The following is a 25,776-nucleotide window of genomic DNA, read 5'->3' as shown; positions in this document are numbered from 1 at the left end:
TTAAGAAACAATATTTTTTATAAAATTCATCTAAAATACCTCTCTTCATACATTCCTTATTAAATCCTGCATAATTTTTTTTTCAATGCTTTAAATCCAACCCAGTCCAACCTCACTGCACATATTCTTCTAAAATTAATTATTTTCTTTGTTGTTTTTAATATATAAAAAATGCTTTTTATGTCCTAATTTTTATTAGAGACTAACTTTCATGATCTTTTAATCATTTTGGAAATCATTTATGTATATAATTACCAAATATATTTCTAATTTTATAAAACTAATAATTACCAATGCCTTTTTTAAGTTATTTCAGAATTGAAAGTACATATTCTAACTTAAATAATGTTAAATTACGAAAATTACATACTGAGAGCCACAAAATTTTTAAATACTTTTAAAATTTTTGTTTATTTCAAAATTATAAAAATATGTGGCATTTCTATGAATGTTAATTTTTTTTGACTTTTTTCAGTTTGCATAAATATTTGTGCTGTTTAAAGCATCAAATATTTAAATTTGCACCATATCTTTATATTACTGAAAAAGTATACTTGTAGTGAAGATAAATTACATTTAAAAAATCCTCGACGAAAAGAATAACAATTTTAAGGGCTCAACTTAACATTTTGTTGACCTATAGTTTTTAGAACTTCTAGGAATACCCACATTTTATTAAGTTTATAGTTTGATCAGGTTTTAAATAAATCCAATTATTAGAATTATTTTTTTTATAAATGAACTGTATCAAAAAATAAAACTTATTCGATGAATATAATTAAATGCTATTTATGAACTACTGGCTGAATGCCTGCGGCGTTGCTCACGTGAAAATAAAAGAAAAGTCAAAGAAGGCCTCCAATAATAGTAAATGCAACCCACAATTGCCACGTCGTTTTTCTTGAGGTCAAGGGGCGCGGTCAATATAATATAATTATTATAAAACCAAGACACAAATAATCTTAAAAATGATTTGTTAGATGCAGAGCGAGCAGTAAGACTGAGTCGAGTCACCTCTCGGGTACCAGTCTCGCATGGACCCGCCTTGTTATTATGCCTACCAAAATAAAATAATACAGAGGCACTTTTTCAATCGTATTTAATAATCAGTTTTATGCCGCTATGCGATATTTATCATATCGCTAACACCCCTTATCGGTGGAATTTCAAAAAGTTCGTTCGTATCCGGGGCCTACATTATAAAAAAACATTGTTGCAGTTATTTTTTTTTTCTTAAGTCGAGTTACTGTACCATTACCGACTTTTACAAAGAGCACCTTTTTTATGTAAAAAGCATAGGAACATCATAATCTAATGCCCAAACGGGCCGAAATTAAAGTCTTAAAGAAAACTCCCTTGATTCTGAAGCCCCTGGTAAATATTTTTTTTATTTAGTAGGTTCAAAAGAATAAACGTACTAACAATCATTTACTTCCCAAAATTGGTTGCGGTAGCTAAAGTAGTTCCGGAGCTATTAAAAAAAAAACTAGTTTTTAAAGGTTATTTTTAAAGAGCTCTAGCTCCCTGAGGAAGCCCTTCCGGACCCATGTTTATATGAACTTTTGTTTTTCTTTTGACGTTTTCTATCTGCCCTAGAAGTTTGTAACATGATCAACGGAATACCCTGTATATAGATTAATATTATTATAAAAGGTAAAAAATTATTTCTTATTTTAGTGCATATAGTACATTATTATCACTAATTGTACAAAATACTAGGCCACCAAGTTTTTTTAGATTTTCTAATATAGTTTCTAATATAGTATAAACATATAATTTACTGTGCACTAACAACTTTTATATGAAATTTTTTTTAACCTCACTGTAGTCTATTAAAAATATAAATACAGATTATGCTATTGTACTCTTAATTACTGCTATTCCTAGAGTATCTATTAATAATGCGTTGAAAATATATTTTGCCTTATTGGGATAAGGTAATTTTATAGCAGCAGGTCCCCAAAATATAAGTGTGGGAACTGATAGTAAATCATGGTACTAAATAGATATTCTGCCTTACATCCCTTAAAAAATTTTATTTAGGAATAGTCTTTAAACTTTTAAAGGTTTAGTATTATTATTAAACTTAAGGGATTGAAATTCATCTAGCCAATAACTGTATTATTTATATATCCCGACTTAAGCTGCTGATTTCAAAAAGTTCCCTTAAATTTGTTTTTGAAATAGGAATGGTCGGGTCATCTAAATATTTTATAATATCTAATACTATAAATTACCATTGCCTAAGTTATTTCAGGATTGAAGTTTTCAGGAAGTAGATATTGTAACTTAAATATTAATGTTAAATTTTTGGAATTTTTTACTGAGCTAACTATCCCACGCTAATAATAATTTTTTTGAATACCTTTACAGTTCTGTCAAAATTATTTAAATTCGTGGCATTCTTATGAATGGTAAATTGTTTTTTACTTTTCCTGAAAGTTTGCAAAAGATGAAAATCATAAAACTGCTCACAATATAGCTGTTAGAAAAATAACAGATTTTACAGTTTCTGCTTAGTAACTTTTCTTGTGTATAACTGTCCTTAAAAAAATAAACACATTAAAGTAAGCACCTTGGCGCCCAACGCCCAACAATATTCACTTAAGCTCAAAACTACAAATTTGAGAATAAAACATCTTTGTCGAAACAGCAGAGAAAATTAGTGAATATTGCACTCTCGCGGGTCATTCGACCTTCATTTGAAGGAAGTCATGTCTTTCCTATAGGAGATACTAATTATATGCAATATAGAGGGCAATAATCATATAAAGGGACATTCATCATCATACATTTCTGGAAAATGCGGAAAATAAGCCTTCTTCAACATTTTGTTTAGGTTAGATTTCAATTATAAATAATGACATTATCATTTACAGAAAATGTATATTTTTTATGTTAATTTCATATTATCTTATCTCCCTTAAATTGATTTTTAAGTGATGGGATAGTGATGGGACAGGGTTAAATCTGCGTTTAGCAGTTTTGAGGATTAAATGGAATATCACGACGTTATTCTATTTAACTGTAATTCATTTTATTTTGGGTAATCGAAATCAAATAAACATGGTCCATTTTAAAAAAGCACGTCCTAAATACAATATAAACATTGCATATTTTTTTAAACTATTAAATGCAACGAGATGTGTAATTTTAGATTATAGTAAAAGATAGTAGAAGCTTAAAAAATCAGCGAAAATTGCATTTTATTTCTATTTAAATTCAAAATATTGCCAAAAGTTTTATTATTAGATATTTTAGCATTATGACTATTATAATAAAATATCAAAAAGACACGAATAATTTACTTTACTATTAAGTCAAGTAAAAATCAAAATATTTTATTGCTAAATTAAATTACAGTAATAAATTATATCAATATAAGTCGTCAAATCCTAATGAAAGTGGTGATTTCAATCAGACCCTGTGTAACCAGAAAATTCCTAAAACAAAGGAAACCTTTTTTTAGCTACAAAAAACATTTTTTTCCTTAATAAGCCAATATCATTCTTCTAGTTTTTAAAATTTGCTAAACTGAACATATTATTTTTAAAATATATTTTTGTTTATTTAACTCAAAATTTTTTAATAATTAAGATTTTACTTAAAGTTCCCTGTTTTAGGACGTCTTTTTATTATTAAAAACGGAAGAACAGCCTTTAAGGCTTTGTTAATATAAAGCAAATATTATTTTTTTAATGACATAAAATTTAAAAAAAATACTCATATTTATTTCATATTATATTGTTGTAACTTGCCAAAAAAACTAAAAGGAGAAAAATAGTGAGTTATTTATTATTTTTGAAATATTTTGATCAAATATAATCAAAAATATTTAAGTTTTATTTTAATATTTTTGACATTTGCAAAGGTCTAACTATATGCGTTATAGACTGTTATATAGAAAATAATAATTTTGCTAGTTAAAAACTATGAATATTACTAGGTAAAATTAAAAAATTGGATATGCTCAAATCTTATATGGCAAAATCTATAAATTAAGAAGTATATTTTTCGATAAAATGTTGTTAGAATGCTTTGCAAACAGAAAGACACCATGTTTAAAGTAATACCTTAAAAGTAGTACCCCCCAACAATGGAGTGAGTATATAATTAACATGTGAATTCATACGACGTCGTGCCGAATTATGACCTTTTTTTTTAGAATACTTGAGGATATCCTAAAATTAGTTTTTTAGTTAGTTAAATGACCTGATAATATTGTCTATTAGCAGACCGAAAATATATATAGTAGTTATTTTAGCCTTAATATTCGTAACTGATCAATTAAATACAACTAATGAGTCTTTGACTGTATTGACGTTTCTGTAAAGCTTACTTGAGATGCACCGATTAAAAACAATACTAGCTATAAATACTCAGCTAGAATTTCCATTTCTCCTTATAGATAAGAAAGATAGGGAAAAAACCAAATAAATATTACTTTCAGTCACATTCTACCTTATCATTATTTTTTTTTCACTTTACATTAGTAAGGATATTTTTACTAATGTGATATTCTTTAGTCTAAAATGTACCTTATCTATTTTATTCAATGACATATATTTCTTCCTATTTCAATATACAGGGTGTCCGGAAAGTCAACGATAATACTGAAGGGGCTGATGGAGCAACTCATAAGCACCCAGAAAAACATAAAATGATCTTAGTAAAAAATCAATGGTTTTCGAGATATTGGCACTTTAGTGGAAGTCACCAAAATCCTACTCTTGGATCAGATTTTCGATTGTCACGCCTTAAAAATAGATATTTTTTAGAATCTCTTTTTAGCTATGCAACACTGAATAGCCATTTTACTAATCAAAGACAAACATTAAACTAAACGGCTAAAAAATTTAATAAGAAATCTATTCTAAAATAAAATATTACTTATTTTTATTTTTTAAACTTTGAATTTGACCGCTCATACTGGATCGAAAAATTGTACGGTAACCCGCCTAATACCTTAAAAAGTTTGCTCATTTAATTTAATTTTAAAATTACTTCAATATGTTTTAAGAAAAGCTTTTCTGTTATTGTGATAGAGTGAAAGATAAACCTAATCTACCTTATGAAAAAAATAAAACAAATTTATAATTATGTTATGTTCAAAAAAATATTTTTATTTAATTAAAAAAAAATTTAAAAATCAAATAATATGTTCGAAATATCTACCACCAACGCGAATGCAGGTGTGGCATCTTTTAATAAATGACCTATTGATCCATCTTGCATTCCTCGTAGCGTTAAGATCATGGGCTGCATTATTTATTCGCTGCCATAATTCAGCAATATTATTTATTGGTCTTGTATAAATAGATTGTTTTGACAAAAATTTAAATAAGCCTGCCAGTTCAAATTTTCTGGTAATTCGAATGGGCCAATTACACGTCCGTTCAAGATACCGGTCCACAACTCTACTTTAAATCGGTACTGTGACCTTTCTTTTTGAATAGAGTGGGGCTTTTCCAACGCATAAGTGTGCAAATTGTGCATGTTCATAAAGCCATCCTTTTTGAATGTACTCTCATCCGACCACAGTATGTTATTTAAAAAATTCGGATCCTCTTGACTTTTTTGCAACATTCTGCGGCAAAATTGTAGGCGTGGTTCGTACTCTCGAGGCAGTAGGCTTTGCACTCGTTGAACATGATAAGGGTGATATTGAAATCGCCTAGTGATCTCCTTTACTACCGATTTCGGTATCCCTGTTCTTCTTTCGATTGCTCGTGCCGAAGTAGTCGGATCATTTTCAATTTCTTTTAAAACTTGATCAACATAATCAATACGAGGTCTTCTCTCTCGAACAGGAGCATGAGGCATTATGCCTTTGGAATATGAGCGGTGAACATTAATAAATACACGATAGTCAGGATATCGGGCCAAATTCGGATATCTTTCTTGATAAAGATTAGATGCTGCTAGAGCATTTCCTCTGCATTCATCATAAATGAGATGCATGTTTCCATATTATTGGGCGGTATATGGCAAGGGTATAATAAATGATTAATCAATAAAAGAAACAGCTCAAAGAACACAGTCCACAGGAAAATGAACTCAAAAACAAATCCAAACCAAAAGGTAACAGAAACGTTAGGATACAAGCAAAAAAGTAGTTAGTTCACGGAATACTGTAAACAAACTAAATTCCAAAAATGTTTGTTGTTTATTGCTATGGTGATAAGAATTACCTTCGCTCTTGATTTTTTTAATTTTTAAGTTAAATAAAAACATTTTAAACATAACTTAAAAATTTGTTTAATTTTTTTACAATGATATCATAAGATGAATTAGCGTTATTTTTTACTATAACACAATAATAGTAAACTGTTAGAAAACATTTAGGTAATTTTAAAAAGTAGATTAAATGAGCAAAGTTTTTAAGGTATTAGCCGGGTTGCCGTACAATTTTTTTGGTCCAGTATGAGCGGTCAAATTTAAAGTTTAAAAAATAAAAATAAGTTGTGGCAATTTTTCTACCCTATGGATATTTTTTTTTTGCCTCATAAATGCACGGCAGCTTTTAGTCTGGTAAGCGTGGTGGTGGGCAGATCATCCCTCCCTTTTTATACTTACTGATTTCATCTTTGGACGCCACTTAATTTAATTAAAGTTTATTTAAATTTTATGATTAAAGATGTTGTTTATAATTAAGTAAATCAAGAAACTTAATTATGTTTTTTTTTTAAAGCAATAGTCTGGACTGGTATCAACTTCAAGTGAAACGGTTTATTTTAATTTTTTAACAAAATTTATTTTATACCCTAGACGTCAACTGAAACATTGCATTCCGTGCGGTCAATAAAATATTTACAACTATTTACAAATGGTGGTGTGATAGTGATAAAAAAAATAGATAAAAAAGATACTGAAAATAGTGATAGTAACACTTAAATATCACAAAGAGAACGTGTAGCTCTATGGGTTTATATTAAATTAAAATGGGAATATGACATTAATTATATGACGTTAACCCTGGGGAAAATTCATGAATTCTCTGCGCAGGAAAAAAGGATTAAATAGACAGTACGCACAGGGCTACTTATAAATCAAAATATGTGTACCAACAAAAATAAATACTACAATCAATCAAAATAGAATAAATAAATCATTAAACCAAGTTCATATAAGTATGATGAAATTTTACCAACTCCGCCACGCAGCTTAAACACTTCCTGCTCAGCGTTACTGCGTAGGAATGCTAGGGAAGCATTATCCAGCGATTAACAGGCCTGAAGGCATGGCCTTAGGTGGATGAGGATGAAGGTCAGCAGTCTGGAAGCAGCAAGAGTTGAAGGCAGGGCTCGGCGTTGAAAATGGCGTCAAGGCGTTAACTCGGCCTTGAGCGTGATGTATGACACCGTCAACTGTATGACCGCTATCAGCAAGGATTGAAGGCAGGGCTCGGCGTTGAAAATGGCGTCAAGCAGTATGGCAGCAATCAGCAAAGATTGAAGGCAGGGCTCGGCGTCGAAATTGGCGTCAGGCAGTATGGCAGCAATCAAGTGGTTGGGGCAGGTAAAAGTAGACAAAATGACATAAGGACTAAGGACTAAGCAATAAGTAAGAAGGACCCCCCAAAAATATCAATCAAAGATATTTTGTGGCGTAGAATTATCAACCTTCGTTAAAGTTGATTGGGCAGCAACGCAGGACGAAGGAATCTGTGATGTCATGGGAAAACTCAAAAATTAGAAAATCAGATAACCCACGCCCGTCAGCAAAAGGAAAACTACATCGGTAGATGCAGTGCGAAAAATAAGTAAGTTTAAAATATTAACACATCCCGAAATGGAAAACTTTACTTGATTCGCCCTTTTTTCTAGGCAAAATTAGAACGACTTGTCAGATCTTCGGTCGCAAGCCAAAAGGAAAGATGGATGGGCATCAAGGTTCACCTTGGTGCTTGGTGACCTCCCACCACCGAACCATTGCCGTTGTTGCCAATGTACCTTTTACCAGTAAAAGGAATAGAGCTGCTAGGAAATCTACATAAATAATTATGTACGACTGAGGAACATAAACCAGGACCTATCAAAATCCTTCAATAATGATATGATTCTCAATCAATAATGATAATGATTTTAATTCATTTTGAATATTGAAAATAATAAGATCAGCCGCTTTTCCGTTCCAGCACAATATGGCAACTCTGAACCTTAACCCGAAGATCGATATGCGCTGATTGTTTAAAGCAAGGTCAAGTTAGACTGGATTTTGTTTATGCATTTTTTGATAATAAAATACCTAAATACAAACGTAAACTGTGTTGTTAATAATAAAATATGTAACACAATATAAAAAACAGGTTTAATGATGTCGAAATAAATTAAAAGTACTTCAAGAGTCCATTTAATTATTTAAAAGTCCCTTGAGCTTTTAGGCAACACACAGTACATACTTTGTTTAAATTACGGATACCTCCGAAAGCGATGTTGCCGAGATTAACATAAATAAATTAGAATAATTAATAAACAATATTCTTTCCAAATTAAAGTAAACTAAATAAAAAGAAAGTATGTAGTTTTTTAAGATGATGCTAAGGGAACAAAAAAATGCTACAAAGTAATACTTTATTTTAGAATAGATTTCTTATTACATTTTTTGGCCGTTAAGTTTAATGTTTGTCTTTGATCAGTAAAATGGCTATTCAGTGTTGCATAGCTAAAAAGAGATTCTAAAAAATATCTATTTTTAAAGCGTGACAATCGAAAATCTGATCCAAGAATAGGAATTTGGTGACTTCCACTAAAGTGCCAATATCTGGAAAACCATCGATTTTTTACTAAGGTCATTTTATGTTTTTCTGGGTGCTTATGAGTTGCTCCATCAGCCCCTTCAGTATTATCGTTGACTTTTCGGACACCCTTTATATAATATACATGTAAATTTAATTTATATCCTTGTATTAATATATTGCGGCAAATGTAGCGCTTGTGACAGTATTAATTTGGATTTTACGTTAAAACTAATTGGTAAATAATTTGACTAATTTATTTTCCTAATTAAAATTATGTAGATATATTGGCACAGTATTTTGGCAAATAAATAAAAAGCAATGTGACTCGACTGCTATGAATTTATTAAATTTTAAAACAAGTATCTTTCTATTAGCCATTCTATTCTTTAGTATAGGCCTCTCTTATATGATTCCTTGTTTTTCTATTCTAAGCTCTCTGATACCAGTTCAGACTTGCCATCTTTTTCAGGTTATTATACCATCTCTGTTTAAGTCTTCCTGCGCTTCTTCTTTCTCCTCATGGTCGCCACCTTATTATTTCACCACTCCAATATTCGACATGTTTTAATTTTCCATATACTGTTCACAAGAATCTAATTTTTCTCTCTATTTCTGTGTTCTGCTTTCATTTTGTTAGGCTGATTATATGTATACCTTTAAATATTTTATTGATTGTCCCTGGGTAGTAAGTTTGTTATGGTCCATATATTCATTAGTCATGAATTTGGTTTGGTTGTATTCATTTATAGACCTTTTTTTAGCTTCTAGCTTTATGTCTAAGGTGGCAAAATTATTTAGTTTCTCTCTTTTCTTTAATTCTTTCTAGAGAGCTTTCTCGAGATAATATCTCTTTGATGTATGTTGATATTCACTTTATCGATTGTATTGTGTAACTTGACTTGTAAAGTAGCTCTTAGATGTGTTGTATTATATTTGTACATCCTTGATCTACTCATGCTCTTTTCAATTAGCTGATGGTGGTTCAGAATTCTAGTAGTATCGAAAGCTTTTCTAAAGTCTTATACATGTATTTTTCTATTAGAAGATTTACTATATGTAGATGTTCGATTGTGAGTAAAGTTTTCCTGAAGCCTGCTAGTTCATTAGTTAAGTTTTGCTTTCTTCTTTAGTTAGGTCACATTTATTAAGGATTTCTACAATAATGTGGTCTTCCCCTGGTACTTTGTTATTTTTCATCTCAATAAGTGCTTTATCTTTTTTTTCTAAAGTTCTGTCAAGTAGTTCTTCTTTGTTATTTTCTTTGATTAGCACCTTATATACGTATTTTTTTGGGACGTTGTTTCTCTGAAAGTGTTTGATATTGAATTTATTTTTATCCATTAATTTCAATTTTCTTTACTGTTTTATTTGTTTTGACATATTCTATCGTATTTTCTTTTTTGTTTTAATTCATTCTGAAAGTATATTAATGATCTTATCAATAATAAAAATAATTATCCTAAAAAACGCAATACCTAATGTAATTTTCCTTATCATTTTTTTTGACTCATTATTTAAAAACAATTAGTTATATTTTTTCATTTAGAAAAATCGTATCTACATTAGTAAATAAGGTAATAGCTTACACAGGTTTTTTATTTTAAAATATATTATATGTGGAAATCTAAACATTTTTTAAAAAATCGCTGAAATACGTAAAATTAAGGCGAATAGGGAGGTTTTAGAAAATACCTCTTTAAAAATCTAAAAAAATAGTATTGTTTGAGATGTTCTTTTAATATAATGTTTAAATAATTTAATTTTCTATATTAATGTTTTGTTCTATAAAAGACCAACATTTTCAACCTAAATATCATTCATTTGAATCATTCATAAATATCATATTTCATATTATAAATATCATAAATATCATTCTTTTGAATTATTTTGATTTTCAATCAAAATAATTCAAAAGAACTAGTGTACTGTAAAATTAAAAAATGGCTATGGCAATTTTTTTATTATAGATTCATTTAGATTTTTGTCCAAGTTGACCAAGTTGTCTGTATACTCAATATCACGTTATATTTTAATTCACTAACTAACAAAAAATTAAGGCAAATTTAGGGTTTAATAATAAAAAGAATATTAAATATAATATTGACAATTTGTGAACTTGTTTTAATTAAAAGATGAGGTACTTCCCTGATAAAAAACTCGAGAGAATTTTTAAGAATAAAAACTGTCAAAGAAAAACTAAAGCAAACAGTTTGACTTACGGTTTTTGCTCTCTAAGATCAAACAGCGGATTTTTGTTCAATAGACTGGACCATTCAGTTTTTATTAGACTCTCTATAAAGTTGCTTCCATAAAAATATTTTTTTAAGGTAAATTCTAAAATTCTAATTTTTCAAATAACGACAAAACAAGCATATACTACTATTACCATCCCAAAACGAAATGCAAATTAAAAAAATGCCTTTGTCTTTAATTAAAATTTTTTGCCTTTGGTTTTGTCAAACTACTTTGGTTAAATCCCATTTGTGTAAATCAGAGTGAAGTATACAAGCTTCGTTCTACATTACCTACATATATGAAAGCCTTATTAGGCAAGCACTGACTATTTTCAGTTTATTTCCTTTTAATAGTTGATCATTTTGTAAAAAGGCTAAAAGCATCTCTAAGTAAGTATTTCTGGCCATTTAGTCTTTGTGGTAGTTCAGAGGGCCGAGCGACCAATTACCAATTATACTATGTTAGTTTTCTCTTTCATTATGATGAACGCAATGCAATTATTTTTTCAATTATACGCGCTAAGTTAGGTAAATTTTGTTTCATACTTAAAAAAAATATTAGAATTATTGGATTAGTTCTCTCTATCAACGTTTGCACTAGTATGAACTGAAAATAGTATTTGTTTACAATTTTTGCTATTATCTTTCTTACAGCCGTAGCTGCCTCCCTACGACTCCTACTTAGTTAATTATTATTTATAATACATAATAATAGCCATATTCTTACTGCACTTTTTGTGGCTCCAATACGTGATTTAAAATTATTGTACACATCTTTTAAATTATTAAAAGTTTTCCAATTTACATTTTCACTATAAACATCTTGTTTCTCTTAAATGAGCAATAATTTACTGCGACATTTTTGGATCATTCATATTATTTTCAGGTCAAGATTAAACATTTTTAGCTTATATTAATTGGCAAATATAAATATTAGCAACCAATAACACCTGGGTAAAAACAATATATTTTATTTTTGTGAGACCAACTTAAAGATCGTATGCAATCATTACTATTTTTGATTTTCTAAAATCGTCGGCATATCGTGCCAGTGGTTAAAGTCATCAGTTTTGGCGAGCACTCAGCCAATCCCACATTCCACCTGAACCTATTGTTAACCTAAGTTTAAAAACTTTGTGTATCCCGTATTACAAGTAAGTAGAATAATAGATCTATTTCATAATACCAGTTCTAAATATATTACTCTGATTAGAAATCTGAAACAATTAAAAGTGAATTACTTATTCTTAAGGTATGATATTTTTAGGATGCTGCAGTTGAAATATTATCCAGACGAAGGTTACAACTTTCGGTACATGCCTGATATACGATTTTATTATGACGAAAAAATTCAACGTATAAATAGTTCATTTTACGACTATCCTTATAGGTTAGTTATTTGCTTGTTACTAAAACTTCTAAAATGATTTATTTTTATTATTTTTTAGGACAAGAGTTTGGGTTCCTTATAAAAACCTTAGGGTATTTTGCGACTACATGCCTTCAGGTGTTCCTTTTGCCATTCAAAGGGTAGGTTATATTTATTTTTCCTTAAATTTTTTAAATATTTTATTGATATATGATACATGATCTTGAGATAGATCATGTATTAGATATCAATTTCTTATTCATATTGAGATGTGAAAATTTTTTTGATTAAATGAGTTTTACAATGAATTAAGCTAATATGATTAACATTAGATATTAACACTTAAAGAAATTATATGATATACAGGGTGGCGCAATATAAACGAAAAAGAGGTGATTTTAGAATGATTTTTTTTCAGCTCAACTATGTTTCTTTTTTAGTAAATTTTAGTGAACAAAATATTAGCCTTATAGTCCTAATTCCTGAAATTTAAAATAAAAAAGAGTATCGAATTTTCTTCATTACGATACATAATATAAAGTATTTTAAATTAATAGCTAATAATTAAAATTATTTGCATTTAAATGTAAAAATTTATTGAACCCGGTTATCTTTTATATAGATAATTAAAAGTTCATTCTCTCATAAATTTAATTTTGTAGCGTAAAATAATATATACAAGTAAAATATCATTGGTCGTTGTACATAATTTTATTATATTTATAATATTAGTTATAACTAAAGTGATAATTAAAATATAGTAGCTCGAATTACATCCATAGAATAAAAACGCAAATGTGTTTTGTATCTTAGGACTAATCATTTTTAAAGGAAAAGGGCATTTCTCCAGAAAAGCAAAGTTAAACACAAGATCATTTATGATTCTTTGGCTCGTAATTTCTCAAAATAGTAACTTTAAAAAAAATCATAGTGAAAACAGATTTTGCATAAACGGAAGTAATGAGACTTTATAAAATGTTTTAAATTCTTAATAAAACACTTTCCAATTGATGTTTAACATAAAACAAAGATAAACTGATTAAAAAAAAAGCTACTTTCATAACTTTGTTTTTTATTTTCTTGTTTTTATTAGCCATCGATCCAGTTTTTTAGAAGGTATTTTAAAAGTTATTCAGAAGTTTCAGAAGGTATTTTCGTTGCGCTATACTCATTCAACTGATAAAATTAATTTTGCTATTCTATTATTTCCAAAAAATACAGAGATCACTTTAACTTTCCTCGATATATTATATACAAAAATTAAGAAACTAACTAAAAATTTTATATTTTAAGAACACGATAATGCCTTAGTTATAATTATATATATTATATGTTTGTATGATTTGGTAATATAATCTAAAGAAGTTATGCAAACCAAAATAATAGATGAAGGGTCCTGTTTACTTCAAAATCTTTATTTCAAGAATCCCGAGATTGATGTATTGTAATATTATGTATGTGCCGTTTTTTAACCTTTTCATTATGAAATAAAGATTGTAAAGTAAACAGGACCCTTCGTCTATTATTTTACTTTGCATAATGGTACTTCACCCTGGAGAAATTTATGGTAATCTAAGGAAGTTAATTATAAGGACTTGTAATTTAGACCGGAATTAATGTGGTATTATAATTATAAGTTACATTATTATAGTTGAATAGAAGTCCATACTTTGTAGGAGAATGTGTATATAAAGATTACAAATAGGGGAAGTCTTTATCTCCAAGAAAAATGCATGTAGGTCACTTAGGTAAATGTATTATGCATTTTTTTTCGGCTGTGTACACAGCCTACATCAGATACAGAACATTACAAAAAACATATACGTTCACCAAATAAAAAAAAATTACCTTGGAGGTAATAGTTAAATAGGGTAATTTTTGTTTTACAATAACCAGGATAACCAGGACATATTGCAAGAATGACAGATAATAGATGGTCAATCAGACTAATCAACTAACGACCTCATACAGGTACTTAAAAAGTACGGAGAAAACCATTAGGGTATATTATACCTTTAGTTACTTATAATAAAATTGGTGATTTTAGGATTTTAATGTAAATAATTTTAGAACTTTTAATATAAAATACCAATACTACGACTTGCGGTAAAGGAAAATATATAACTGTTAAAACGAGGTATCACTAGATGCCCTTCTTTCTTTTTCATTTAACATATTACGTATGGTGTCTTCTAACCCTATTACGTGTCCGAGTATTTTTCAGAATCATGAAAAATTATCCATGACAGCCTTTGTTTTATTTTCGTTGCCCCACCCTGTATATTATTAGTTTATTTTACAATTTTTCTTAGTTAAATATTCCTAATAGAAAACAATTAAAAGTGTTAAGCTCTTACTATATTAATATTTTTATTTTTTTTTTTTAGGTCAGCAAAGTGATGTATTTTAATTATTATGATACCAAGAAACATCTGTATATCAACTAGATTAAATTTAAATTAGTTACTATATATAATATATAATATATATTATATTAAATATTGTAAATACTTTTATTTTAATGTAAATATATAAGTTTTATATTGAAAATAAGGGTGATATTATTTAACAATTTTTTATTTAAAATTGTTCCGTCAAAGCGGAATGGTTGCTTATTTATATATATATTTTTTTCTTTATTGGGTCTTGTGTTTAAATATAATTAACATGGGCTTTATTGGTTTTAAATTCTAATCTTATTCTAATTACTTTCGCGGCCTTTTATCGCGTCATAGTGAGACAGCCTTATTCTTTGACCGAGAAGAGTCGCACGCATCACCAGGTAGTACTGCACCGAATTTTGATGCAGTCAGGAGAAGCGCATAAACCTTGAACAAAATAGGTTGCTCTCAATATACACACATATTTTTCGCGAGTGAATTCCAAAGACAATAAGTGCCGGCACGCCTTTAAGCAAAATAACCCTCCGGAGGTGAACCTGTGGGACAAGCAGTTTGAATTGGATAGAAAAAAGAAGCGACAGCAAGGTAGGCCACCACTTTAATAGGGTTGTCTTAACCGTCGTGATATTTCATTCCACCTATAAAAATACAGTCCACTTTTCTAATTTTACCCCAACATTTTTGGTCCTTCGAGCCGGATTTGGATTTAAGATTTATTGCATCTATTTAGCTAAAAATTACATCCAAAACGTGTCGTCAATAAATAACTAATGCATAAAAAACTCATGGTCAAACTGCTATCTTATCGGTAAACCTCATGTTAGAACTTTTTTTGGTAAAAGATAGAAATTCCGTTCTCGGGTCAATCTGATCATACCGTCTACCTGTCTCTCTCCTCACATCTAGCGTCTCGACGTTTCGCGTCGCGTTGCGCGTCAAGTACACCACGCACGGTGACGTCCGCTGTAGCGCCGCTGTCGATCGTCCGTCTTTTATATTGCTAGTGTCACGATTTTTATACAGAGTGAAATCAAGTCGGTTTCGTTGGCTTTACTTATTCATTTTCATACTCTTCGCGCGGACTTATAATTTGGTTTTCATTGTTGCCTCTTATAGTACTCTTACTTTATAGTTAGTTATACATCACCCTTTATTATATTTATATTAATATTTTATGACTTTTCGGTGAAAGATTTGGTAATTAATCTTATTACCCCCAAATATTAAGCCCCCTGGTTTGCCCAATCTTTCTCTCTTTGTGATACTCATAGGCGATATTTGCCTCTCTCTTCTTATATATGGTATTATTTGTAATATTACTCATAATATCTCGCATAACTCCCTCAATTGTTTTGATTATATATTGTGACAGTTTCTCTCTATTTGCTATACCTTCTCAGAAATTTGTTGCAATTTAGTGTATCAAAACTATTTCATTTATATGGTCTCATCCATTTCTCCTTCTCTTTAATGCTCTTAATATCTCTTGATCTCTCTATATCTCTGCTCTTGCGTGAACAATTTTATACCTAATTTAATCAACTATACCCTTCACGCTTAACGTATAAAATAAATATACAAAAATAAATCCATTTTTTTGAATCTCTGAGTTTATAGCTCTATATCAATAGGTATAAGTAGCTTGGTTAATTTCACCTCATTAAGCATTTTTTACTGTTTAATCAAAATAAGAAAAATAATAAACCCCCTTTCTTATTTTGTCTAAAACTTTGTTTTTTGCTCAGTATTGCTTTATCTCGGATTAAAATATTTTAATCCAAATTTAATTTTTCTTCTTTCGCTCTCGTTAATATGGCTGATAAAAAGCTAAGAGGCCTTATTGCTCAACGCGATAGTGCTGTTAGCCGCTTAGAAGAAATCAAAGTAGTTGCTGATAATGCCATTAATAATGTACGCCTTCATACACAGTTAAAAATTCGGGTCAAACACCTTGAAGGGATTGTTACTGAATTCAATAATCATCACGCCTCCATTTTAAATATTGTCGCTCAGGGTGATGATGATGATTTGGCGAATCAACAGGCTATTCGAAAACATTTTTATGAAAATTTTTATTCAATCCAAGCAACTTGCTCTGAATTGTTTGATAATACTGAGCAAGGGGCAGAAAGGGCAACCCCCAGTCATGTTAAATTACCTAAGCTGGAATTTAAAAAATTTAATAGCACTATAAGAAATTGGAAGACGTTTATTGACCTCTATGATTCTATTATTCACAATAATTCTTTCCAATGTAGAAAAATTTACATATCTTTTAAATTCCTTAGAAGGACCCCCACTAAGCATTGTTCAGTGTACTCCTTTAACTGATAATAATTATAACATAGCTTATAATACATTGAAGGGTAGATATGAAAATAATCGATTAATTTCGGTTAGTCACTGGCGTGAGATTGAAAAGACTGTGAAGCTTTCTGATGAGCATGATGCAAAATCTCTTCAAACTCTATTAGATACATTTACTGAACACTTAACTGCAATTAAAAATATGGGTCACCCTGTCTCACAATGGGATTTCGTTTTATTTTACATGCTATTTGATCGCCTTGATTCAAGCACAGCCACGAGGTTCGAACTTGAGTGTGGTAAATCTCTAGACGAAATTCAAAATAAACACAAGCATTTTGAAATTTTATTAGACTTTCTTAAGAAGCAGTGTATCGCATTAGATACCGTCTCAAGCTCTTTTAAAGATGTAAAGCCTAGTACTTCTAAATATATAAAACAAACAGCAATGCCAAAGAGAACTTTTGTTGTTAGTGCTGCGTCATGTTACTTTTGCCACAAAAATAATCACTCAATTTATAAATGTTCAGAATTCTTAAGTAAAAATTCCCACGAAAGATATAAAATTGCAAAAACTAATAAATGGTGCACCAATTGCTTAGGTTTAAAACATAACTCGTTTAATTGCTCATCTCGTCGCCGCTGCGAAAAATGCTCCAAGCCTCATCATACCCTTTTGCACCATGACTCCTTTGAAGCTTCTCAGCCACCTGCCGTTGAGCAGGAATCTTCTACAAACTGTGAGTACAGATCTCAACCTGTTTCCTTGGCCAATATCAAACCACACAAAAATACTGAAAGCTCTGTTTTATTGGCCACGGCACAGATTCGGGTTCTGGATTCCCAGGGTCAATTTATCAATGCGCGAATCTTATTGGACAGCGCAAGTCAAGTGAATTTTATTACAAACAAATTATGTAAACGTTTGGGCTTAGTCAAACGACCTCTTTCCCTGTTTGTTAAAGGTTTAGGTGACACTGTCTCAAATGTCTCTCATGAAGTCACATGCACCTTCACGCCTAAATGTTTTACAAATCCCAAATTTTCTCTAGATTTTGCCATAATTCCAAAAATATGCGAAAACCTTCCCTCTTCAAATTTACCCACAGATTGCTTCACTCAGTTTTCTCATCTCGAGCTGGCAGATGAAAGTTTTATGTTTCGGGTCCTATTGACATGTTGGTTGGAGGTGATGTTTTTGGTTTTCTTGTTAAAGAAGGTCAAATATCGCAATCGATTAATAAACCTGTTGCTCTAAATACTCAACTAGGGTGGATAATTATGGGTCGTGTGTCTTGCCAGGACTCTATTTCTCGTTCAACCCCTAATAGCCTTTGCGCTACTGTCAGCTCCACTCTTCTAGATATTGTTAAAAGGTTTTGGCAGCTGGAACAAGTCCCTAATTACCATGTTCATCCCCCTGATGAAGTTGCTGCAGAGGAATTTTTCCAGAGGACACATACTCGAAATTCCTCAGGAAGATATGTCCTTCAACTTCCTTTCAAAAATTTGGAACTGCCAGTTTTTGAAAATACTCTAGATATTGCTCTGCGCAGATTTTATTCTCTTGAACGGCGTCTGGAGTCTAATCCCGAGCTCCATGATGAATATCGCGCTTTTATGCAGGATTTTCTTGACACTGGACATATGGAAATCCTACCCTCAAATATAGATATAAAAAACTCTTATTATATACCCCATCACTGTATTCTTCGTCCGGAAAGTTCAACCACAAAACTTCGTGTTGTTTTCGACGCCTCCGCGAAGGCTGCAAATAATATTTCTCTCAATGACACTTTGTTAGTCGGCCCCAAGCTTCAACAGGATATATTTCTCTTGCTGTTAAAGTTTCGCATCCATGCTGTTGCATTCACTGCTGATATTAAGCAGATGTTTCGACAAATTCTCATAGATCAACCCTGTAGAAATTTTCAAAGAATTTTATGGAGGTTTTCAAAGTCTGATCGTGTGAGAGACTATCAACTGAATACCGTAACCTACGGTGTAGCTTCTTCACCATACCAAGCTATTAGAACTCTCACTCAACTTGCTAGGGATTATAAGTTTAAATTTCCTAGGGCATCTGAAATCTTAGAGAATGAAATATTCGTGGATGACGTAGTTAGCGGTACTGATTCTATCGAATCAGCTCTTGCCCTTCAGCAAGAACTAATTTCGTTGCTTTCTCTTGGTGGCTTTGAATTGCGAAAATGGGCGAGTAATACGCCTTTATTAATATCTCATTTAGACACCTCTTTGACACAGTTGAACCCCCTTTCCTTTGATAAAGAGACTGATTCCATAGTCAAGATTTTAGGCTTGCAATGGAATCCTCTTAGTGATTCTTTTGTCTTTAAAATAGAATCTATAGTAAAACCATGTACAAAAAGAAACATTTTATCTGATTTGGCTCGTATTTTCGACCCTTTAGGATTTCTTTCCCCTGTTACTGTCTCTTTGAAAATAATTATTCAACAATTATGGTCATCTGGACTAGACTGGGACCAACCTGCTCCTAACTCTATTAAAGAATACTGGTCTTTATTTAAAGAAGGTATTTCTACCCTATCGAGCCTTTTATTACCTCGAAAAATTATCCCTTCCCAGATGCAATTGTGTGAGATGCACGGCTTCTGCGATAGCTCGGAAAAGGCGTATGCAGCTGTGGTCTATTTTCGCATAATTACTTATGATGATAACGTTCAGACGTATTTGCTATGTTCTAAGAGTAGAGTAGCTCCTCTTAAAACAATCTCGATTCCAAGGCTAGAGTTGTGCTCGGCTGTCTTATTGGCAGATTTAATGTCATCAGTTAAAGAAGCGCTTGCTGATTCTATAAATATTTCGTCATTGTTTGCATGGACTGATTCCACTGTAGCTTTAAGCTGGATAAAGTCTTCTCCCCATAAATGGACTACTTTTGTAAGTAACCGCGTATCGTATATTCAGGAAAAATTATCTGCGGATTGCTGGGCTCATGTTAAGTCGGAAAATAATCCCGCTGACTGTGCAACCAGAGGTCTTCTTCCCTCCGAGTTACTTCACCTCAAAAAATGGTGGGCTGGACCAGAATTCCTTACGTCTCATCTTACTGAATGGGTTAAAGATCCCTGTATACTTGACGATAGTATAGACCTTGAAAAAAGAAGGATTGTTTTATTAACCTCGACTCCAGTAGTTAGCTTCTGGGATAATTTGATATCCAGATTCTCCTCTTTATCAAAGATTATTCGTATTGTTGCATATGTTTTACGTTTCTGTGCATATGTAAAGGCTCCAAAACTCGTTGACAATAAAGGTCATGTAACATTGGCAGAATTGGATAGAGCTCTCTTACTTTTAATCCGAGAAGTTCAGAAAGTTTCATTTGCTCAAGAAATGGCAGAACTTTCGAAATCCAATCCTAATCTAAGAGTATTACCGAAATATATTCGAAAGCTATCTCCCTTTTTAGATAAGGATGGTGTCCTCAGGGTGGGCGGACGATTGAAACACGCTTCACTTTCTTATAATCATAAACACCCCTGTCTATTGCCCAGTGATCATCGAATTACCTCTCTCATCATTGAACAAACTCACATTAAATATATGCACCCTGGTTTACAAACTACCCAATTCCTACTCAGTCAACGCTTTTGGATTCCTTCTTCAAGAAGAATTATTAAAAAGGTTTTGTCTTCCCGCATGCGTTGCTTTAGGTGTAACCCTCCATCACAAATTCCTCTTATGGGTGATTTACCGTCCTTCAGAGTAAATCAAGTAAAATGTTTCACCAAAAGTGGTGTGGATTTTGGAGGGCCATATTTAATCACTATGGGCAAGCATCGTGGCAGCAAAACTTGTAAGGCTTATATTTGCCTTTTTATCTGCTTGTGCACAAAGGCTCTTCACCTGGAACTGGTTACAGAGCTATCAAGCGATGCCTTTCTGGCCGCATTAAGGCGCTTTGTTTCTCGCCGAGGTCGTGTCACAGACATGTTTAGCGATTGTGGGACGAATTTTGTGGGTGCGTCAAAAGAGTTGATGCAAAATATGCGTAATGCATCGATCCACGAAGGCATAGTGTGGCATTTCAACCCCCCTTCAGCCCCAAATTTTGGTGGAATTTGGGAAGCTGGAATTAAGGCCGTAAAGGGCCATCTACATCGCGTAGTTGGTTCGCACATCCTCACCTATGAGGAGTTTAATACTGTCTTGACCTCAATAGAGGCAATCCTAAACTCTCGACCTCTCTGTTCATTAAGTAGCGACCCTAATGACTTAAACCCTTTGACCCCTAGTCATTTTTTGAATTTTGAACCCTTAAATACCTTCGTTGAATCCGACCTAACAGTCTTTCGCGCTGGCAACTTATTCAACGTATCCACCAGGATTTTTGGAAGAGGTGGCATAATGAATATTTACACACCCTTAATCAGAGGTCGAAGTGGTATGATACAAGTAAAGCCATTGAAGTTGATTCGTTGGTATTAATATAGGAGGATAATGCTCCACCCCTTTCGTGGTTGTTGGGTCGTGTAATAGAATGTTTTCTAGGCAGGGATGGCATTACGCGTGTTGTAGCGGTAAAGACGCATAAGGGGATACTGCGTTGTCCTGTCTCGAAGTTATGTTCATTACCGAACAATTAGTTTTTCCTGCGGAAAATTTATATTTCGCGTTAGAATTCATGCTTTTTTTTTATTTTTGCTCTTTTTTTTTACTTAAAATGTGGGACATTTTAGGTGGGCGGTATGTTCCGTCAAAGCGGAATGGTTGCTTATTTATATATATATTTTTTTCTTTATTGGGTCTTGTGTTTAAATATAATTAACATGGGCTTTATTGGTTTTAAATTCTAATCTTATTCTAATTACTTTTGCGGCCTTTTATCGCGTCATAGTGAGATAGCCTTATTCTTTAACCGAGAAGAGTCGCACGCATCACCAGGTAGTACTGCACCGAATTTTGATGCAGTCAGGAGAAGCGCATAAACCTTGAACAAAATAGGTTGCTCTCAATATACACACATATTTTTCGCGAGTGAATTCCAAAGACAATAAGTGCCGGCACGCCTTTAAGCAAAATAACCCTCCGGAGGTGAACCTGTGGGACAAGCAGTTTGAAATGGATAGAAAAAAGAAGCGACAGCAAGGTAGGCCACCACTTTAATAGGGTTGTCTTAAGCGTCGTGATATTTCATTCCACCTATAAAAATACAGTCCACTTTTCTAATTTTACCCCAACAAAAATAAAAGAATAAAAAAATTCCAAAGCACTTTTCACTTCCCACGAGTTTTTTGTTGCAAAAGAACCTTTTTGTTTCTCTTAAAATATTAAATTCGTATAGGATCAATTACCTTGAAAAAAAACATATTGTTGCTTATATTTTCACGAATAAAACTACGTTATATACCAAAAAAATGGAAGCAACTGATATTTAAAATTTTGAATGTTTTAATTAAAAACTTCAAAAAAATTAAAATGATTTTTTAATTTTAAAACCATAAATAAAAATTAAAATATGCTTGTATAATAAACATTGTGGGTAAAAAAATGCCCCTAATTCAAATAGCGGATCCAATAAATAAACAATATTTAAATTTCAATTACGTTAAAATTTGTTTTTTGATATGTATCGGTGAATTTATATTAGTTCAATTTATATTTTATTTGTTGAAATAATACACTTATGTAAATAATAAAAACATTAATGATAAAAAAATAACCATAGCATAAAATCGGGGCTGAATTCGGTACTGGAGTAAGAAAACCTGCCATTTTAACGTTTTAAATAATCCTTAATAATAATAATCTTAATAATTATTAAAATTGAAGTAAAAAGTGGTGAAAAAAAAGTGATGCAAATTCTTAGACTTTATATTATATCTTTATATTTATTTAATGTTAAATATTATAAGCACAAGTGTTTTAAAATCATGGGTTCAGTAGCATTGATTAACAAACCAGTTTTCTGTCTAACAAAACTATTAGTTAGTATTTAACTGGTTTTACCCAAGTCATTAACATTTTAACCCTGATTTTCTCTGAGTAAAAAATTGGAAAAAAAAACCATCAAAATTGACTAAATACTTAAATATACACTACTAAAAATAATATTAATTAAATTATATTTTAGGATATAAGAGGATATTGTAACAAAAATATGGGTTAACTACATTTTGTAATGTAGAGTATAGTTCCCGTCTCTTAACACAAGATGAAATGTGCATGTAATGTATACAAAATTATTGTATTCGTTTAATCGGAGGTACAAAAAATTAGGATACTAGTGTAACGGCAAAGAAAGAAATCGACTAGACTACTTTATAATTTAGTGTTATATAATAAAATGATGCATGACTAAGCTATTTGTATTAATAATTTTAATTCAGATATAATGCTTATAATTTAAATTTAACGCATAAACAGTTAATTTTATTGCCTAGGAATAAAGCAAGACTATGTAAAAGGTTATATAAGTTTGTATAAAAAAATAATAGGATATATGGAAAACTTCGTATGTAGCCTTTATATTTTATATTATTACAGTTATATTACGGAGTTATATAACCTCAACAGTATGTTATCCATTTTGCCCCATTTGCGCCATTGATAACTTCAAATTGATGTTCAGTTACGTGTGAAAGATATGTGGGATTTAGTTTAGAGTATGTACATAATCTAATTTCAAAACTTTGCGAGCATACAAAACTGAATAATACATTTTTATTAAATTAGTTAAAATTATTTCTAAAAAACACCTTGAACATGCAATGATAATTATTTTGTTTTTTTTCGTACATTAAAAAAAGTCTTCACTCTTTGTCCTAACTAAAAGAGCTATAAATTAAAATGAAAAAAAGGGTAAAAGAACATTTCAAAAAACGAAAATTTACTAGGTAATAAATTATGTTAGCCTGGTCTTCGTCATTTTAAATTATAAATAACTCAAGTTATATTTCTAATTAATTGAAATCTTTTAGATGTAATACATAAATAATAATTAGAAATAAAATATATGCCACAGATGCAGACTACTTTAAGATTACCCTATACTGTAGCTATAATAATATATTATATTGTTTTATATAATTCCACCATCCTGAACAATAATTTGTATTCAACAAAATAATATATTAGTCGTCAAGAATGAGGTCCTGAATGATGGTCTTGAAGCTGAGTTTGGATTATTATTTATGATTATTCTAAGGACAACTTTGCTTTTCTCACCCTCAATATGAAAAATAATATTCTCGTCAATGTTATGTGATCCAATAATATTGAATGTCATTCCTAGTAAGCTAAAACATGTTCTAGATAATTGGTAAGCAAGACTCGAGATCAGTTTAAAGTTAATATTCTCTTTTTCATTCAGAATACTTAAGATTTCTATGTAATATACACTGAAATATTTCTCTCAAAACCGCATATTTTCTCTGAATTTTTTGATAACCTTCGATATTTCTGTGCTAAAATAGTAAAAAGGAATAAATAGGTTTAAGATTCCGGGATTACTCCGGAAAAAAATCCTCGGATACGTCAACTAGTTTTGCCAATCAATTTTCTCTCATCACCCTGTATTCTCATGATAAAAGTGTAAGAAATAAAAACTTACTTATGATAATTCATATTCAGTCGGTTTTTTATTTAGCTTCTAAGAGGCAATATTATTTCCTGTCGGATTCCCTAATTTAGTATTATCAAGATTATTCGATTTACCCAAACAAACTTTGAATTGAATTGCGAAACAGTGGGCTGCCAAGGCAGTTGTGCATATAGGTCTCCTGATGGACCCGTCATACCCCACCGGGGTTTACCAGAGCCCAACGGCCTTAGAGAAACCGATAAGGCTCTCTGGTCTGAAGGACTTAAAGTCGCTCGGTACACTTAAAGTGTTACCCAATTATTTGAACCTGGCGCGCGTGAGTGCTGGGCACTCCCCAACTACATGGTCAACGGTTTCATCCTCCTCACAGCACCATCGGCATTCCGGGATGTCCGGAATACCGATGGTATGGAAATGGCTTTTTAAGTGCCAGTGACCGGTTAAAAGACCTGTCACTAGCCGAATTTCGCGTCTTTTTAGGCGTAGTAGATTTTTGGTCAGACAGGCAGAGGGCCCATCTATGTGCGCTTTGGCCTGTGTCATACCAGGGGACTCAGTCCATCTTTGGTGGGTCCACTGTTCCAGCAGTTCCTTCATTGACGCGATCGCAACGCATTTGGCGATACCAACTATGGGTTCCGGCCCCATCGGCATATTCGCGGATCCCAGTCTGGCGTGTTGCCTCAAAAAAAGAGAGTCCAAGAATCTGGATTTTGATAATACCTGCTTATACATTTATTTTCTGAAGCCACGGTGTGTGATATTCTTGAAGTAGTGAGAATAGGCGCTCAGTATTAGATTTATCTGTTAAATAATCAATATATAATAATAAAAATTTATCTGCAAATATTCGGTCAAATGAAATTTACTTTTAAACTATTTATATTAAGACTGTATTGACCAAACTCCAATCATCAAATTTTGTAGGGATGTAGCTTATTAGCATTTTCTCCTTTAGTTTAATATATTGTCTATAAAAATTATATGTAAACATTACACCGAAATATATCATATAAGTTTATTGCATGACCCTCCTTTCTATTTAATTTTATTTTCAAAATGACGTCCCGCTGCCATTTTTAAGTTTTGCAAAATGAGCTAGGGACCTAAAAGTAGTAAATTCAATTTTAACTATA

General features: G+C 31.3%; 1 protein-coding gene across 11 annotated transcripts in view; it reads left to right on the top strand.

The window, feature by feature from the left end:
* Window positions 1-25,776, top strand: part of LOC126735053 (uncharacterized protein CG45076-like) — a 374,536-nt gene that overhangs the window by 170,698 nt on the left and 178,062 nt on the right. The window lies entirely within an intron of this gene.

Source organism: Anthonomus grandis, chromosome 4 (genome assembly GCF_022605725.1).
Source record: "Anthonomus grandis grandis chromosome 4, icAntGran1.3, whole genome shotgun sequence".
NCBI classification, from domain to species: Eukaryota; Metazoa; Arthropoda; class Insecta; order Coleoptera; family Curculionidae; genus Anthonomus; species Anthonomus grandis.
Note: the sequence above shows the minus strand (reverse complement) of the source record. Positions and strands in the feature narration are given on the sequence as shown.